Raw genomic sequence first — 12,706 nt, forward strand, 5'->3', positions numbered from 1 at the left:
ACCTGTACTTCAAACTTCAACTTGCAATAAAATTGGAAAAGGAGAGAAAGAAAAAAAAAGATAGCCAGCCATTTAGATGTCACTGAAGTCCCAACCCCACAGTTTTGGGTGATTTATGATGCCCTTATCAAATCAATAGAAAGAAAATAGGGAAGGTGGTGCCCTAACTTGAAATTTAAATGTTAAGTTACCATGAAAACCTGTTCTCACTTAGAAAATCTCTCTTGGCCTAAAGTTAAGATTAATACATTTGTAAAACTAAGAATTTCCTCAAAGGAAGCATGTGATGGTTTGTATGTGTTCAGCCAGGGAGTGGCACTATTTAGAGGTGTGGCCCTGTTGGAGTAGGTGTGTCACTGTGACCCTAGGCTTTAAGACCCTACTTCTGGCTGCCTGGAAGCCAGTCTTCCACTAGCAGTCTCCAGATGAAGATGCAGAACTCTCAGCTCCTCCTGCACCATGCCTGCCTAGATGCTGCACTGCTTCCACCTTGATGATTATGGACTGAACCTCTGAACCTGTAAGCCAGCCCCAATTAAATGTTGTCCTTATAAGAGTTGTCTTGGTCATGGTGTCTGTTCACAGTGGTAAAACCCTGATTAAGACAAAGCAAATATTAGTTCTAACTGGAGCTAGGTGGGAAAAACAAAAATGGAATAATTACTCAGCCATATAGGCACATCCCATGCATGCCAATTAATAAGGCAAATTCTGCAGAGGCAAGAGGATGCCCAGCGTGGCACGATTGACCATGAGAATCAGAGAAACATGAGAGCCTGGAGAAATGGCTCAGTCGGTAAGATGTCTGCTGTATAGCATGAGGACCTGCAGTTGGATCCCCAGGACCCAGGTGAAGAGCTAGGCATGGGGATATATATCTGTACTCTCGGCACTGAGAAGAAGACAAGAAGACCCCAGGGGTTTGCTGGCCCCAGAGTCTAGTGAATTGGTAAGCCTCGTGTTAAGTGAAAGGCTGTCTCAAAAATACAAGGTAGAAAAAAACTGAGATCTTGGCCTCCATGTGCACACACACATACACACACATACAGATGCACACGCACGCGCACACACACATGCAACAAAAATCTGGGAAATGTCTGTGTTACTTATAAGGAAGAGAGGGCTTATTCTGGCTCCTGCCGTGCTGGGGAAGAGGCTAACCACCCTAGCTGCGGCCAGGAACCAAAAACAGATGAATGCTGCTACTTGCTTAAGCCTTTCATCCAGCCCTGGGAATGGCTCTACTCACATTCAGAATGGGCCTTCCACCTTAGTTAACCCTCTCTGGAAATGCCCAGAGGTTTATCTTCCAGGTCAGTGGTCCTCAACCTGTGGGTCACAACCATCAGGAAACATATATTTCCGATCGTCTTAGGAACTGAGACACTGCTCCATAGCAAAATTACAGTTATGAAGTAGCAATGAAAATAAATTTATGGTTGGGAGTTCCTAAGAGCATCAGAAATATGTGTTTTCCGATGATCGTGACCCATGGGTTGAGAACTGCTCTTCTAGGTGATTCTAAACGCCATCAAGTCGACAGTCAAGATTAGCTACCAGAATATTTATAGAGAGCAAAGTACATGCCGCATTGTAAGTCTCATTTTGCATTAGAAAAAATGAAGAAAACAACCCACCCTGTTATCGCTGCAATCAAGCTGCAGAAAAGAAAACTCGGGGAAATTGTTGGCTCTTAGGATGCGTGAGCTGAAAAGGATGGAGAGTGGATTGACTATGAATAGGCAGGTTTGCGGAAAGTGCTCTGCGATTTCTCACGATGGCTGTACAGTCTTGAAAACACACTGAAGACTGCTGAATCCTATACTTTAAAGTAAGTAGATGCTATCTGACTTTGATCTCTCTTTTCCAAAAATATATGAAAGTCAGTGTCTAATGGGATGTCAACAGGAACTTTAGTTCAAAATTAAAGAGAGAGAGAAAAAAAGGACAATTAGTCCATTGGTCCATAACAGATTTTCTAAGAACAGTTCCGTTCTAGTGGTTTTCTTTCTCTCTCTGTTTTGTATACATCTAAGCCATTTTCCTACAAATTCTATTGCCTAAAAGTAAAGCTTAGTGTGGCTTGTGGGATACTGAATATGAGTGGAGGTGGGAAGAGGAGGGTGCTGGATTGCACGAAGCCCTGCATGTTATGGAAGCACTGAACAGTTGTACAGCAAATAGAGGAGGGCTGGACCCAGCCAGGATGTGCTGAGGTCGGACTTGGAATCTCTTGTTTGGGGAGGTTGTCAGGAAGCCTTGGCTTCAAAGAAATCCCATCTGACCTGGTACAGTGGTAGTGGCACTTGCCCGTAAGCCTAGCACTGAGGTGACTGAGGCAAGAAGGTCGGGCTACATGTTGAGGCTGTCTCAAAACAAAAAAGCAAAACAGAAAAATGTAACCCTAACGGTTAAATCTAATCTGGTTGAAGGATTTGACAGTACATGCAATAGAGTCTACCTTAGATTAGTAACTTGGTTTCTAAGTTCAGTAACTCAAGAACTTTGTCAAGAACCATTCTCTCTGACTTTCCATTCTGCCATCTTCACAGACCTTCCAAATTATAACTGTTTTTTGCGGGCATCACATGCAGGCAATCTCTTCAATCAGAAGGGGTCCTTGCCTTCCTTCTAAAAACACAGAACTGTCTCTAGAAACTTCCACCGGACTTCCTCTCCTGTCTCCTGGACCAGAATTGTATCTCTTGCCTATGTCTGAGCCAATCACTTGGCAAGGTTCAATACATTTGGCTTATTTATCAAGAGTCATTCCTAGAGGCTAGGGAAGGATTCCTCCTTGTCAAAAGATATAAAGAGTAAGAAAAATTAAGGTTCTGTTAGCGAAAGCTTGAGGGGGCACTCTGGGCAGGCTGACAATGGATTTCATGCAGAATCCTAATCCAGCCAATGGGCTGCAGGGCAGCCATGATTGACGGCCCCTCAGCAGGCGAATGTGTGGGCTTGTCCATGGGAAAGATTAGCGTCGCGCCGAGGCTTTGTCTGAATATGTGGACCTCTTCTAACAAGTTTCTTCCCCTTTATTTCAAGTTACATACTTCACTGTGACTTCAGATGACCTTCATCCAGGTGGGACCTTACCAAAGAATCATTAAAAAATAAAATAAAATAAAAGTTCTTGCCTGGGGAGGCAGCTCTCTCACTCTACAGGCTGACCTGATTTTCTTACTTGAGACTTGAATTGGTCATTAGTCCTTGTCACCCAGCTACGCTTGCCCCAGTTCCTGACTGTCTCCACACCCAGCCTCCACACTCCTTAAACTAAAACCCTTAATGAATTTCCCACCGCTAATGAGGAGCTGTGGCTTTGGGCTCAAGCCCCTGCTGTACCTGGAGCTCAGTTGCTCTGTAACTTCTACTGGATAATGGCTGCCTTGGCCTCACTTCCTGTTTGTGTTTTCTGCTTGAGTTCTATGTTGCGATTCCTTTTAAGATGCTAGAGTTGGTACTCACCTCATCTTATGCATTGCCTGTGTGATCTACTCTGGTTTCAGACGCTTATATTTTATTCATTGGTGTTTGTTTGTTTGTTTAATTCGTCATGGCGGAGGAGATCAAACCCAGGGCTAGCTCCATACCAGGCAAGTGCACTCCTACAGAGCTCTGGAGAACATTTTACAATTAAGAAGTTGGCTTTGCTGGGCAGTGGTGACACATGCCTTTAATCCCAGCACTAAGGAGGCAGAGGCAGGTGGATTTCTGAGTTCGAGGGCAGCCTGGTCTACAGAGTGAGTTCCAGCAGGACAGCCGGGGCTATATAGAGAAACCCTGTCTCGAAAGAAAAAAAAAAAGAAGTTGGCTTGTGCCAAGTGTGGTAGTAGCTTACAATTTCACAACTTTAATCCCAGCATTGAGAAGGGTGAGTCAAGAGGGTCTCTGTGAGTTCAAGGCCAGCCTGGTCTACATTGTGAGTTCCAGGATAACCAGGGATGCATAGTGAGAGCCTGTGTCAGAAAAACAAAACAAAACAAAAAAAGTTGGTTTGTTGTTTGGGCCTAGTGGCATATTCTCGTCATCACTGTATTTAGAAGTCAGGGGCAGGAGGATGGCTGCGAGTTCTCTTCACTGAGAGAACAGAGACATGGGTTATGGAGGGCAGGGAGGAAGAGAGGGAGAGCAGATTCCTGTCTTCCTTCCCCACCTTCTGTTTGCTCAGCCCAACCTGGATTTCTTCCTTGGCAGCGAGAGAGAAGGTGCCTTGGGCATTAGCATTCTGCACTGGCTACTTGGCTAACAATCAGAGCTGTCCAAATTTATGAGGAGAGTAATGGAAGTCGTTTTCATTCTTGTGAGGCCTCATTATTAGCATCTCATTGAGCATTGTGTGGCTTTATAGAAGCAAATGTCATTTGTCATTAGATTAGAGGGATTTATTTGAAAGCGGTCCATGACCTTTAGTTCTTTACAGATGAAGTGGTTTTGTCTGGCTCCTGCTCCAGCTCCAAGCCTGGACTCTCAGCGTTTTGATTTAGGGCCATATTTATGAGGCAGCCTTTGGCCCCGCTCACACTGTTGCTCTCACGGTGTCTCTTCAGCATCCTGACGGCAGGGTCAGCTCACGCTTGCGGGTTTCAACCTGTGGGTTGTTGCCTAGGCCACGGGACTTCTCGCTGCATCTCAGTGGCCATTGCGAATCGGCTCCTGGAGCTTGTATCCCTTGACGTGGGGTTCTTTTCAGTGGTTGCTAGGATACGCCGTCAGAATCCGCTCACCCTTGAGAATCACAGCCAACTTGAGTTCTTCCTGACTTCTCAGTATTGAAAAAGCAGGGGCAGTGTGAGCATCCTATTCAGCTTGCAGCGCATCACTGGGACTGTGGCTAGAGGCTGGGGAGAGGGTGGGGGCTGTACAGCTCAAATGTCTTCTAGAGTCTTCCTGCCTCTTTCGATCTGGATAAAAATGGTTCAAACTGCCCTTCATTGGACTTGAAAGTCCAATAAAACATGTATTCTGTCAGATTAACCTTGAACACAACATTCCTTTTTACTTGCTTCCACTTTCTTTCTTCCTCCCCAACCCCCTCTCCGTTTTGCTTGGAGTCAAACCTAGGACCCTGTGCTACACCAATGAGCTACTTCCCCATCCCCCAGAGCCCCAGTCCTGCCGAATTCCCTCCAGTAGACCATGTAGCCATGCTGTACTGTTTCTGTTCTGCATCAGTCCACCCGTACCTCGGCTCCTGTCATGATTTTCATATGATAAATTCCTCAATGGCTCAGACCATACCTGGAAGCTCACGGCTTGGAGGTAGAGGATAGAGGGTCAGCAGTTCAGGATCGTCCTCAGCAATACATCCAGTTGGAGTCTAGCCTGGGCTACCTAACACCCTAGCTCAAAAAAACAAAAAACAGAAAATCAGCCACAATAGATATTTGTGCACACTTCAAAATGAAAATATGGAGTGACGTAGAACCCTACATATCAAAAAGAAACCACTAATAACCTCAACGTCAGTTGTTGGAACATGGTTCAAGAATGGAGTCATGCAAGGAGAATTCTGAGTGCCTGTGGGAAAACTCCAAGGAAACAAGAGTCTCGTGATCTCAGTTTCTTCCAAAACAAGGAATATTCCTCGGAATGTGCTTTTGTGCCCTTCCCAGGTGTAGCAGAAAGGAGTGAGCTTACTTCAGATCATTCATTACAACGAGCTACTGTTATTGGTTCCTATGTCTCTATGAAAAAAAAAATCTTTGCTCCATGTGGCTTGCCCTTGTGATGATACGCTCTACTCACGTGACTCCTCTTAACTCTCAAAGTATAAATTGTCTGATGCTCCGAATAAAGTTGGCTGTTGTAGGAGACTTGACTTCGACTCATTATCGACTCCACTCCCCCTTACGCCTCCAGAGCAGTAAACAGCTAGCTTATGGTTGTGTTGGGGATCAAACCGGAGAAGAAGCTGTGCAACCCAGCTACACCACAGCTCCGATATTTATCCTTAAATGTCCTGCTCCACCGAGTGCTTATTGTTGGAGTCTCTCTTCCTTTTCCCCTGTTATTTCCTTCTCTGAGGAGAAGAACAGATAGAGGAAAAATGAGTATTTGTTGTTTTAGGTTGCGTGTGTTTGTGGGGGGAGGGGCGGGCGCATGAGCCACAGTGAACATGGGGTGGTCAGAGGACGGCTCTGTGGGGTCAGTTCTTGCTTTCACCTTTATATCTACTCCATGGATTGAAATTAGAATTCACAGGCTTGCACAGGGAGCCTCTACGTATGTACTGAGCCAACCCGACAGCCTTGCTTGACTGTTTCCTGAGACATCTCCTTAGCAAGTCCAGGCTGACTGACCTCCAGTTCAAGACTCCCCTCCTTCAGCTTCCTGAGAGCTAGGCTTGCAGATGCGCACCACCGCGCGCCAACTAAGCCTCATTTTAAAAATGCAGACCAATTCAGCTTGCATCAGCTTCTGAGTATCTAAGTACTTCATTCTTGCTTTCTTGGTAAATAAGACGTTTGTCAGTACAGTGCATAACTCCCAGGTTAGTAAGAGGCAGGGATGTGGCTCATTTTGTCTGACAGCATTTTCTAAAGATTCATTTAAAAATATTTATGATTTAACTTCTTATGGATACATGTGTGCCCAAGTGTATGCATGTGCACTGTGTACATGCAGTGCAGGCATTATATCCTATGCATCTGGAGCTATAGGCACTTGTGGTTGCTCTGTGGGTGTAAGGATATGAACCCTGGTCTTCTGAAAAAGAGAAAAAAAATCACTCTTGACCACTGAGATGCCTCTCTCTAGCCCTCACACCAGCATTTATGAGATTCATTGTGTTCTAGCCTCTGTGCTGAGCGCTTTAATGCACGACTTGATTTCCACACCCACTCCATGATCAGGTGCTACACCGTCTATTCTGCAGAGAAGGAAACAGAATCAATGAAAATAAATGGACGGGACCAGGGACGCTCAGCTGGCTGCTCTGGAATTCAAGTTCAAGAGTATTCTAGAGGGCTAGAGAGATGGCTCACACTGACTGCTCTTCCACAAGCCCTGAGTTCAATTTCCAGCAGCCACATAGTGGCTCACAACCATCCATAGTGAGATCTGGTGCCCTCTTCTGGTGTGTCTGAAGACAGCAACAGTGTACTCACATAAAATGAATATGTAAAAAAAAAAAAAAGTGTTCTAGAAACTGAAATTTAGCCAAGCAATTCAAACTTGTTGACCTCATGGTCTGCATGAGATAATGTGTGTGTGTGTGTGTGTGTATACCTGCACGAGTGTGTGTTATATGTCAGAGTTTACACACACACACTGGAAGTCATTATTTTTTCATGTTACTGGCAGCTGAAAACAACACTTAACTGGAATCTACCTATATTAGGCTGTGCACAATAGCAAAACCAGGGACTGGGGCAGGAACTAGGAGGCATGTACCTTTTCTTTGGAGAAAAAGGGGTTATCTCCATTGGGCGCTTGGCAACAACCCACCTGAGCTTAGAAAGCGTTGGGCAGCTCTCTTGAGTTATTTAAAGATATGTTGGGGTTTGTTCACCTACTTTTTTTTTTTTTTTTTGTCACTTCGTGTCCCTCTGTGGCAGGCTGGAGAACAAAAAAGGATGCCATGGGACTTTGTTGCTGCAAAAGTCAAAACAAATAAACAAACAACAAAAACCAAGCTGCCTTCTGGAAAAGAATCCCTGGCATGTGAGCTTTTGATTCCGGATGCCCAAGCCTCAGAGAGAGGGTGTTTCTGAGCAGCAGCAGCAGCAGCTTTGTCGGCCACTCCTGAGACCTGGGCAGAGGGGCAGCACTGGGGAGAGGGGCTGAGGTAGTGTGACCCTCAACGAGCCTCTGAGGTCAACTGTGAGACAAGCTGAGGGTCACCTGGGAAGATTGGAGGGCTCCACAGTGACTCTAGGGATTGGGGAGGGGCACCACCCCTTATTAGGGTTTGAGCATCTCAAGACGTCTCTCCTGGGAGCCTTCTGACCTTGATGCATCAGAACATCCCCATGGCGATGGGGCTGGCCACATGGGCCTGGAAAGAGGCCATGGAGGCAATGGGTGATAGCAGAGTGGGAAGAGGGGAGCAAGGCTGGCTAGCTTTCCCAACCCTTTTCCCGCTCTGATTGCTGCTGCATTGTTTATTTGGTCCCTCATTGCCTAGGAGCACAGGAACTGGGTCCCACCTTCACCCCACAGAGGACATGCATCTGCTTATGGGAACAATTCCAATGTTGCTGGCGTTTAATGGAAATATGATCAAAAATTAATAGCAGCTATAGTTTAAGTAAAAGAGCCTCAGCTGCACCTTTTTTTTTCTGCCCAAGCCATAAATGTACACGGTAAAAAGTTAGAACTTAGAAAATAAAAAGAGAAGATTAAAGAAGAGTATTTATAATCCTGCTGCCCACAGAACAGTATTGTAAATACCTCTAAATGCATCTTTTCCTCTTTTTTCTATGCAAAACATAAATACTTTATTGTTTTTATCGAAGGGCGACTTTCTATCTCATTTTCTGACTTTTTTTTCCTACTTAATAAAAAATACTGTAACTATCATGCAGTTTTCATTTTCATCGTTGAGATCATTAATTGGAAAAGTTTCACCATAAAAATACATCATAATTTATGTAAACATTTACCTAACTATTAGACCAGACTTTGAAATCTACTGTTATATCCTGATCTATGTGGTGGAAAATTCTACTTAAACTCCTGGCATAGATTAAAGACCAATGACCCAGGGGCACCTATTGAACAATTTTCATAGAAAGAACCTTACAGCTCTCTTCCACACAATAGAACGGCTGCTATGGTCTGTGTTCTGTGTTATATGACTTGTTTCTAGCCAGGCTGCTCTACTCTTATTAATTATGCCTCTTCCATAACCTGGGAGATTCTCCTGTGAGTGAACAACAATCCATCTTCCCAAGGCTCGCTTGAACCGTAGTGACACACTGAATGTTAACTTACCGCTGGAGTTCAGGAGAAAAAGCAGCCAGAAGATAAATAAAGCCAAACCTGCAACAGAACATTAATTCCCTGCTGGGGTGTGTGCACAGCCTTCCAAGAACAGTAGGTAAAGAGTACAAGTCAGGATCCATCTTCAGAGAATATTCCTGTGAGTCCGTCCTCCCTGTGCCTCCCTCCACACCTTCACACTTTCTCTTCTCGGTACATCCTGTCTCCCCTCCTGCCACCTGCCATGAGTCAGCTTCAAGAGAGACGTTTACTGTTTATCTTTTATCTATCTTTTCCTTTGATTTGGTTTGGAGCTTGTATTCCATAAATTCCTCATTTCCTCAAACATCCTGCACCTGCTCTTGGCTGTCTAGACTGCATTCGTCTTCTCTTACTACCCTGCTGTCCTGTTTTCTTTGGGGGAATCCTCAACCCCACCCCCCTTTCCAACCAAGTAATGGACTCCAGCAGCATCTCTTGGTTAGAATGTAACAACTCTTCTCCTAGACACAGTGTTTGGTTGAAAGATAGGCACAACATTTGACTAGTCCAGCTGGCGATCCTCCGATAGGAATCCTGGGAGGTGGGCTCCTTCCTTTTCTCTTTGACACCAGTGGTGAATATCTTTCCCCAGGTTGACATCTTTAACAAAAGAAGATCCAGGTCCTGGATGCAGAAACTAGAGCTGAGAAGACCCTGTGTTCTTTAAGATGCTGGGTGGAGCTCAGCCTAAATCAATAAATATTTGGGGGGAAAAATCTTATATCCTTAATCATCAGAGAAATGGAAAGCACAACTCCACTGGGATTCCATCTCAACCCAGCCAGAAAGGTTTTCCTCAAGACAACAGAGGACGGTAAGTCCTGGCAAGGCTCTGGTTGGAAAAGAAACATTCATGCCCTGGTGGGAATGTAAGTTAGAATTGCCACTCTGACAGTCAGTCAGCAAGGAGGCTTTAAACACAGAGCAGATAGGATTGAGTTATCTCCTGCTGCCTATTCAAAGGAACTTAAGTGAGCATACAGTAGGGACATCGCAGATCCATGTTTATCAAAGCCACTGTTCACAGCAGCTAAGTTAGTCTAGGTGCCCCTCAGTGGATGGACAGATAAAGAAATTGTAGCATATACACACACCGGAGTTTAAATCAGCCACAGTGAAGAAAATGGTGTTATTGCAGGAAAATCAGTGAAACTGGAGATCCTGCGTAAAGTACGCCAGACTCAGAGAGTCAGGATCACATGCTGTTTGTCATGTGTGCAATCCAGATTTAATGGAGAGATGGACAAGGGTCAGGGAAAAGTGGGATGGAAGCATAGTCGGTAAATAAAGATGTCATGATGAAGCTCACTGCTTTTAAGAGCTTTTTTATATTCCTTTAGTTTTAATTTATTTTATTATAGTTTATGTGTATGATACATGTAAATCTGCCACCTATGTGCAGTGTCCAAGGAACCCAGCAGAAGGTATCAGATCCCCCGAAACAGGAATTACAGACAGTTGTGAACTGCCATGAGGGTTCTGGGAACCGAACCCGGGGTCGTCTGGAAGAGCAGCCAGCACTTTTAACCACGGAGTCATCTCTCCAGCCTCACATTTACTTATTTTGTGTGTGGGTGTGTACATACTATGGCACATGTGTAAGTCAGAGGATAATTTTTGGTTCCATTGTGTGAGTTCTGTCTATTGAATGGAAGCTGTCATGCTTAGTGGCGAGTGCCTTTATCTACTGAGCCATCTTGCTAGCCCCCAAGCTCATGATTTTATTCAATGAATATTCACTAATTTATAAAAGAAGCAAATAAATGAAAAAGTTAAAAATCCTTCCTAGGGCTGGAGAGATGGCTCAGAGGTTAAGAGCCCTGGCTCTTCCAAAGGTCCTGAGTTCAATTCCCAGCAACCACATGGTGGCTCACAACTATCCATAATGAGATCTGATGCCCTCTTCTGGCCTGCAGGCATACATGTAGGGAGAACACAGTATGCATAAAACCATAAATAAATAAATACAAATTTAAAGAAAAATTTCTTCCGAAAGTCAATTGCCCAATTGTCCTTTAAAAATATGGAAATCAGTAATTTTCTTTTCTAAGTCAGTTTGGGAAGGCCTCTACTAACGTTTGTACCTGAATTAAACGATCCCATTTATGAGAAACTGCACCTTGGCATTAATGCAGAATTCATTCCAACATAAGTTTGACTCTTTTACAAATCAGGGATAGAAAGTATTTTTTACCTTGGGGGACAATTGTAGTCAACAGGCAGTAAGTCTGGCGATCTGTGTAGGGAGAGCTGCAGAAACTGACTCTGTTCTCAGCAAAAATGTGTGCAGAGATCGCTTAATGATGTCTGCCGGGCTATAGGCTGTCAACTGCCTAGGTGTCTCATGATTTTATTGCCATCTAAGTGAAGGTCGTCAGGCTTAGTATCAAGTGCCTTTCCCTCTGGGCCATTTTACTGGCCCAGCTGTCTTTCTCTTGCTGGAGTTGAGTCTCAAGTGGTCCACTCTGGCCTTGAACCCACTACGCGGAACCTTAAGCTCCCAGCCCTCCAGTCCTCCTGCCCCCACCCACCAGTGCTTGGATTACAGGCAGGAGCCTCCACACTTGGCCCAGCTACCCTCTTTTTTCTCCCTTCTGTCTGTTCATGCGGATTTATTCCTATTTTCTACCTGCTTTATTCCTTTACAGTCATGCTAGTGAGATTTCAGAAGGGAGACGGGATAAAAGCCCGCGTTCAATCTCCTTTACTTAACCATCAGGAATCAAAGACGCTTTGGGTTTTTTTTTTTTTTTTTTTTTTTTTTTTTTTTTTTAAAAAAAAGGCAGTCAGCATTGCCCCAGGTAACCTAGCTTTTACAAGCTCCTGAAACACAGCAAGTTAAGCAGAAATTAAATCTGCAAATCTCAATAACTATTTTTAAGGAAATGTGAGCACCCAGAAACCCAATACGCTCCAGGGCAGAATGTCTTTGCTCTAAAAGAAACAATAAATTCCACCCTAGGAAAGAAAGCCGGATCTTTTCCATGAGAATAATCATGGTCCTGCAGTTTCACAGGTGAATCCAACTTGATGTGGGCTCCTACACCCCTCAGACCCGCATCTGCCTTATCTACCGTGAGATCGGCGATCGTCATCGGAGCCCCCCACAAAGATCCCCAGCTTGGTGTCAGAGGGTGCGTTCTGAGGGAAGCTGGATCAGCCCAGCCCTAGCCCGGGGGCCTTTCTCCCTCTAGACCGTGTGTGTGTGTGGGGGGGGGTGGTGGTGGTGGTGGTTGTGGTGACACAGCAGCAGCAGCAGCAGCCATCCGCTGCTCCTGCAGTTCTGTCTCTTGGTATCAGCGGCCACCATGACTTCAAAGCAGAAACAAAGAGAAATGAGGATGTAAGTCATTCTCTGAAGCCAGCATTCAGGAAAGTGCCGTCGTGAACTTGCTTACCTTGATATGATACATCTTGACATCTCTGTCCGGAGTCAGGACAAGCTGCTCTTTCAGATCGGTTTCTTTTCTCTCTTCTCTTCTCTTCTCTTCTCTTCTCTTCTCTTCTCTTCTCTTCTCTTCTCTTCTCTTCTCTTCTCTTCTCTTCTCTTCTCTTCTCTTCTCTTCTCTTCTCTTCTCTTCTCTTCTCTTCTCTTCTCTTTCCCCTCCCCTCCCCTCCCCTCCCCTCCCCTCCCCTCCCCTCCCCTCCCCTCCTCTTTCCCTTTTGTTTTCTTTCGTTTTTTTTTCTTTTTTTTTTAATTAGGTATTTTCCTCGTTTACATTTTCAATGCTATCCC

The 12,706-nt window shown here is 44.8% G+C and overlaps 1 long non-coding RNA gene across 5 annotated transcripts; it reads right to left on the reverse strand.

Annotated features, from left to right (window-relative positions):
* Positions 1-4,446: 4,446 nt before the first annotated feature.
* Gm32749 lies at positions 4,447-12,493 on the reverse strand. 5 transcript variants are annotated; one of them, XR_871958.1, is made up of 3 exons: positions 12,369-12,493; positions 5,245-5,345; positions 4,447-4,844 (listed from the first exon to the last, which is right to left on the reverse strand). It is a non-coding gene; the product is annotated as a predicted gene, 32749 (long non-coding RNA). The 5 variants fall into 5 exon arrangements; XR_871957.1 differs by lacking the exon at positions 12,369-12,493 and adding an exon at positions 5,752-7,016; XR_871956.1 differs by lacking the exon at positions 12,369-12,493 and adding an exon at positions 5,462-7,016.
* Between the last annotated feature and the right edge of the window lie 213 nt (positions 12,494-12,706).

The sequence above is a fragment of the Mus musculus genome, chromosome 10 (assembly GCF_000001635.26).
Source record: "Mus musculus strain C57BL/6J chromosome 10, GRCm38.p6 C57BL/6J".
NCBI lineage: Eukaryota > Metazoa > Chordata > Mammalia > Rodentia > Muridae > Mus > Mus musculus.